The 7,073-nt window shown below is 36.3% G+C and overlaps 1 pseudogene; it reads right to left on the bottom strand.

Annotated features, from left to right (window-relative positions):
* Positions 1-4,272: 4,272 nt before the first annotated feature.
* On the bottom strand, positions 4,273-6,806 carry LOC139877797 (extra-large guanine nucleotide-binding protein 3-like; annotated as a pseudogene).
* Positions 6,807-7,073: the final 267 nt, after the last annotated feature.

Here is a 7,073-nt window from a genome sequence, read left to right as displayed (position 1 = left end):
CTTGCTGTTTTTGACTCACTGACCTAATCCCAAAGGTGCAAAAATAGAAGAAGTACTATGGGCATCATTTAGAATTTGCGCTTTAAAGTACCAAAGTCATTTAAAAAACATACAGGTTATACGTCTTTCACTCATTGCTTTTCTGTTCAAGTTTCTCTTGCGAGGTAATACTTTTTGAATTCTCTCTCCTAAAAGGGCAATCCGGCCACTGTTCACTACCTTCCACCACTCGAATTTTTAGTTTTTTCTTTTGATTTTTGCATCTCACCACCCCCGCCAATCGATTCATACATACTCGAATTGCAAACCCTGAAATTTTCATTCAGTTCTGACCACCACTGCCATTCCCACGCGCCGCCTTGCTCAGCTGCCGGTATTCCACGCGCCGGCGCGTGAGCCTCTGTTGCACCGCCGTTTTCTGCCGTTTTCTTCCAGTAAGACTATCTTAGATCTCCGACCAAAACCCAGGTGAGTATTGGTCTGATTTGTCGCTTTCAAATTTGAGTTATAGTACTGAGATAGCTGCTATCTCTGTTATTGCTATCTGCTGAGTATCATGGTGTCCAAGAAGAAGAAAAAGTACCAAGATTTAACGGACACTGCTACTAGGATTTTGCGAAACCGATCGGTTAGTCGTGGAACATCGGATGCGGCTTCTAAAAGTGGAGAAGTGTTTTCATCTGATTCTGATGGGGATCGTTCATCTCCGATTATGGATGACGTAGTACGTTCCAATCTGATGGTAGATGAAGTTGATCAGCCAAATAAGAACGAGGGAGATGTGCCAATTGATCAACCTGGGAAGGATAATCGTGATTCAGAAGGGAAGATTCTGAAAACCTATAGTTCTAGAAAGAGGAAGGGTAAAGTGAACCAGCTGATTGAAGTTGGGGATGGTCCGTCAAAGGAAAAGAAGAGTGCTCAATTTGTTCCTTATGTTGGTGATTCTTCTATTCATGCTAATGAAAAAATTCTCCCTAAAGTAATTAAAAAACGCAAGGGTAACAGGAAGAAAGATGGGTATGGTAAGAATTCTGCTGTAACTGATCATTCTATTGATGATATTGTTGCTAGTAACTATGATATTATTGCTAAATCTATTGGTGAAACTATTGCTGTTGCTAAACCGGCTAGTCCTGTTGTATTCTTTAAAAGTTCAAAAGATGATAGCTATAATGAGGTTGATGTAAACCTAGTGGCTGCTGCTGAGAATGCTGTCAAGTTATTTAAGAATGATGGTATTAGAGAGTCAATTGTTGTTCCTGATGATTTCTCCCAATTTACATTGGGTGACAATGTAAATTTAATGAATACGCAGGATAATAATAGCGGTGATAAAGATAATGTTGTTTCTGGGATTAAATCTACAACAATGGAAGGGGTTGAGACTAGTGATGGGCAAGGCAATACAAATACTAAATCCCCAAGAGCATGGGTAAATCCAAACATCACTTTTGCTGACTTCTTAAAACAAACCAAAGATGAAGAAGAATTAAAAATGGAGTTCATTCCTCCAGTTTTAATGTCTAATGGTCAAAAGAGAGTAGTTTTCTCCGCCGAGGAGGTTAAGAAGGGCGGTAGTGCTTTTTCTCTTCAATTATATGGGTATTTTATTGGAACTTCTATGGAATATAGGGTTGTTAATGCCCATCTAAGGAGAATGTGGCGAAGGTATGACCTTAAAGAAATCGTCAAAACAGCAGCAGAATTTTATTTATGCAAATTTAATAACGAAAAGGGTATGAAGGAGGTTCTTGAGAGTGGTCCATGGTTAGTTAATAATGTTCCTTTTTTCGTGAATCAGTGGGAACCTGGGGTTTGGCTTGAAAATATTGAACCTGAAAAAGTTCCAATTTGGATTTGCATTCACAATATACCCATTGAACTATGGAGTGGTAGAAGTATAGGTAAACTTGTTAGTGGTATTGGTAGGCCTATGTTGATGGACAAAGTTACTTCAGAGAGATGTTTAAGTAAAAGTGGAAGACTAGGTTTTGCTAGAGTTTTGACTGAAGTCAATGCAGCTGATGACCTTCCTAGCTTTGTCGAATTTTCCTATCCTGTGATTGGTTCTTTTCCAGCCAAAGTGGGTAAACTTGAGGTGACTTATCAATGGAAACCGCCTTTATGCTCTCATTGCAAAGTGTTTGGGCACTCTTTTAATACTTGTAAAATTAGGCCTAAAACAGAAGATGAAGTTTCAGCACAAGTGTTAAAAGACGCTTTGAAAAACAACAATGATGGTGAAACAGTTGATTTAAATAACCAGTGTGTTGAGGACGGCTCTAAAGTTGTTAGTCAGAAAGGAAGGGTATCTCATAAGTTGAATTTTGATAATAATAAAAGTCAATGGCAGTCAACAGAAGCAAAAGGTATCAAGCAAAATGCAGTTAAGAATAATCATGGTATTAAAGACAATATTGCTGTGGAGGAAACAAATTGGAATGTGGAGTCCCAGAAAAATCGAAATCAGAATGTTTTAAGGAAAACAGATAAAGGGAAGGGCATTGATGGTGAAGGTAATAATAAGACATATTCCAAAGATAGAATTGAAACAAACAATCTTTTTTATGTATTAGTAGATGATGAGGGTAATGGTGATTGATGTTAAGTTTGATAATACTGCTCCGATATATCTAGTATAGGTCCTCGAGTTTCGTTCAAATTAGTGTTATTCATGTTGTAATCCTCGTTGTATCATTTCCTTATCAATAAAATTATCTTGCTTTTCAAAAAAAAAAAAAGAATTTGCGCTTTAAAAGTTACTCATTTCTGAAAGTAAATTCTAATCTATGTTATCAATTTGCTTTCCTGTGTTTGTATATCTTATTATTATTTGGTACTTTCATGACCTATGAAATGAAATACTTCCAGACTTGCCAAGAGTTTGCAGAAGTGGCTCTGCAAAATTAAACGAGGACTGGACCCATGAACCTAACCAATATTGGGTTTGGTTTCCCTCAATATCAACAATACCAAATCTATCGTGTGTTTTTGGAATTTGTAACAATTATGGTTACAAATTGTTCACCTATCTTTACGTTTGTTCCTTAGTTACGACCGGTAATTTGAGAGATTTAAAATATCGTATGGTAAATTCTGTAAAACAAATCGACACAAAATTTATTTACCATTTTAACTTCACATCATACGTCGATCGGGTCGGGAAAAGAACTAACCGAGAGACGATAAACGATAACTGAAAAGTCTACTCCATAGGATGGTCGTAGTTTGTTTTGCTAGTTTGTTGCTTTAGGATGTTTGTTTGCCTCATTTTGGTTGTTTGTTGGTGCCGTGTGTTAGTTTTTTTTAGTTTTAGTTTGACCATTTCGCGGTTTCCTTATTGTTGTAGTTGAGGCTCAACATCTCCTTACTCTCTAGGTTCGAGCCTCTTCGATCACTTGTATTCTTTGGCTGAGTTTGTTTTCTTTTGAAAAACGTCGTCGTTTCTACAAGAGTTTGCATTATTTTTGCCATAAAAAGAAAAAAAAAGGTTGTTTTTTAAAATATCATGAAGGCTAGGTGTTGGTTGTTGCTCTAGTATGTTCAATGTTCTCTACTAATTTTGCTTCTCTCTCTAAAATTAGACAAATAATAAAGTATAATTAAGATTAAGATTAAGATATGAACAAACGCCTGTCGTAATTCAAAAGGACATTTGATATACGGAATTACGGAGTATTTTTTTAGGGTCTCAAGTTTTTCAACATGTACGTCTTTTTTGTTTATTTCCTATATAGAAGATAGAATACGTATATGATTTATTATTTATTATTATTATTATTATTATTATTTTTTTTTTTTTTTTTTTGACAAAAACAATGACAACAAAAAACGGATCCTATGATCAACAAGTACAAACATACAAACAGTCCAAAGTAAAACCAAACCAAGGATAACATGCGACAAAAGACGTAACATAAAGCAAAAAATCCCACCAAACAGAGTAGAAACCCACTTTGCAACAATATGTATATGATACACATCCTTTTATACTTCTTTTACCTCGCTCAAAAACCCAACATAATATATAGACCCGAGATGACCATATTCTTCATTACTAGGCTAAGGTGCATAAACGATCAATGTGTTGCGCCAATGAGCATAAAAATAGACATTATGGACTCCGTTACATTCAAAAATAAGATCATAATCTTTCTCATATCAACTTACACCTGCGACAAATAAACACAACATCGTCAATTTAATGATAACTAATTGACCAACAACATCGTCAATTTTATCTACGACAATAAACACAATTAAAAGACAATTTAACTTTCAATCTCGTCTAGGAATGATGGCGAGCTCACATCAGTAGTACTATAAAATGAGTCTTGAGCACCACCATAATATGTATCTTCCTTCTCATCATCCCAATTCACAATCTCTCTTATATATTTAAACGCTTCATCTACAGTGACCCGGTCTCAGGCCCGCACTCACCACACGGGCCGTGAGAGATGCATAAAGGTCCTTGAATTTCATAGTCACGTTGTAGTCGGCTTGGTGGGCTAGGTTATGGTTGTCAGTGTACGGTTGAACCGGGTTAAAGTCAGTTAGCCACTCACGCACTTAACAGTGTGCTGTTAAGTTTCTCCTCAAACAGATCGTATTTGTTTAGAATCAACACAAATGGGGTGTCCTTAAAACACGGGTGTATCACCATCGATTCGAAAAGCTCTTTGCTTTGGACCATTTTGTTTTCAAGTAGAGAACCGCTTTCGGTGTTCTCGGATGATGGCCACATTTGATCGTAGTCACTTAAAGCGACACAAATTACGAAAACTCGAACATCCTCGAACATTTCCACCCATCGGCAACCTTCATTCATTCCTTTAGCATTTACTCTGATAAGTTGATATGTAACCAAATTATGAACCAAAAGATTAGCTGCTAGACAAAAAACTATCATTTACAGTTTGAAACAGGAATAATCACCAATTATCAATAATAAGAACACAAAAATTTGGTCCAGGTAATCATAACTAAAGAAATGAGAAGGGGAGTGCTGCATGTAGAGGTGGTAATTCTGACCCATTTACTTATAAAAGGATCAATGTGAGTTATGTGTTGTATAAAACGGATTAATTTCAAATAATTACATGAATGTGGGTCGAAAGCGATCCAAAATATATTCCAAGTGCATACATAATAAATTGCTTTATACAACAATGTAGACTATTGGTGTATAGATGAAGTTTCTGTAACCGCATTTATCGTATATATAATAACAATAATAATATGTAATAGAAAAATTGCAAGTTGAACCAGCCCGTTCTATCCCATTTTGACCCATACTACAAATCACACGTTTGACCCATTAACCAACCCACCTGAATTGTCCATCTTGCCAGTTGCCACTTATAAGCAACTGTGTTTGAAAGGAATGCATACCTCGAAACAGGTTGGGATTGAGCATCGAGATTTTCCCTATATATTTCTGACATTGGGCTACGATCATCAAGCGAGAATTCAATGAAAGCCAATCCATTCCCATGGGTGACCCCTTCAGCACTATAGTATGTCATGCTCCGAAGGTTCATATTCTTTGCTAGAAACCTCAACAGCCTGAAACCGACACAAAGAATCATCTAGTGGGCCCCATCATTTTTCTACCATAACACTATCAGATGAAGATGTATCAACCAAAGGTAATTTAAGAAATGACAAAAATACCCTGCTTAAAAAGTACTCTGCAACGTCGGGTAGTAAGTGTAGTTCATTTCTCCTCTTATAGTTTTCCCTGGATGGCAGGATCCTTCCACACCTCTTCGACTAGCAGAGCGTACTAGTGTTGCTGCAGGAAAGAACGCGTCTAAATCTCCAGTCGCAATGATGTCAACACGCCAGTCAGAAAAATGCTTTAATCTCGGATTGAGTGAGTAGACATTATGAGAGAGTGCCTTTTCATCATTGCTTCATCCTCCAAGCGCTCACGTCCATCAAGTAGGATACTGAGATATCTATACATGTTTCTCTGAATCATAAGGTTTACATTTTGCAACTCTTCATCACTAAATCTGTTTCCATACAAATAATTTTGCCTGCATTAGAAGTAAAAAAAGAAAAGAACATTTGACTTCTCAATAATCAATATAGTAAAATAGCAACCCATTTTAAACAAGGATATTTCTTTATTAGAAATTGTTTTCAGGTAAATCTATCATGTAGAAAATTTAGGGAGAAAAAAATTTGGCAGTTCAAACTTAGGACCTCTATCTTATATACTAAGCAAGCTCAAAGTAAGAGGTGGTAACTTTGACCCATTTACTTATGAATGGACCAATTTGGGTTATGTTTTAGCGATACAATTAAAGTGTATTTTAATAATTACAGCCTAAATCCTTCATTCAAAACTGATTAATAATATTAATATTAATATTATTATTATTGCAAATTACAATTGCCAACTCGAAACAAAAGATTACCCTTATAGCTTATAAACCTGTTACTTAACCAGAATGACCAGCCCATTTTCAACTTATGCCGGTGATAATTGATTTACTTGTAAAAAGGAGTAAGCATTTGAAATCTTAAATTGCATTACCTGCTTAAAGATGGTACTGGTTCCCGAGCCCTCAAGTCCAAGTAATAAAAGCTTTTGGATCTTTTTCGGCTCAAAGTAATTAGGTAAGTTAGCAAAAATTGCTGGCTTCATCCTTTTCTCTTTGTGGCTGACCATTAATTTGGAGAAAGATTCAACCACACGAGATTCTTGATACCTCGGGTTTAAGCAGATACCCGTTCACAATCAGCTGTTCAGGCCGAAGCAGATTAGCAAAACATTCTTTCCCCGCTTTCATAATTTGTTTAACTTCCACAGGACTGAGCAAACGAGACAATAACCTCCAACTTTTATCCAAAAATTAGACGTTTCGATTCATTAATCACTTCACCAATACAAGTAATAAACTTTCAACCCTCGGGCATCGAGCCCATTGCTCTAAGAACACAACTACTACAATATTTTGCATCACAAACCAAACAAGATTCATTAGTTTCCCACATCCCTTTTCCACATCGGTAACAAACCCGAAAAGTTTTCGTATTTTCCTTTAGAAACCGATACA

This window comes from Rutidosis leptorrhynchoides, chromosome 1 (genome assembly GCF_046630445.1).
Source record: "Rutidosis leptorrhynchoides isolate AG116_Rl617_1_P2 chromosome 1, CSIRO_AGI_Rlap_v1, whole genome shotgun sequence".
Classification (NCBI taxonomy): domain Eukaryota; kingdom Viridiplantae; phylum Streptophyta; class Magnoliopsida; order Asterales; family Asteraceae; genus Rutidosis; species Rutidosis leptorrhynchoides.
The sequence above is the reverse complement of the archived record's forward strand: the minus strand, read 5'-3'. Positions and strand labels throughout refer to the sequence as shown.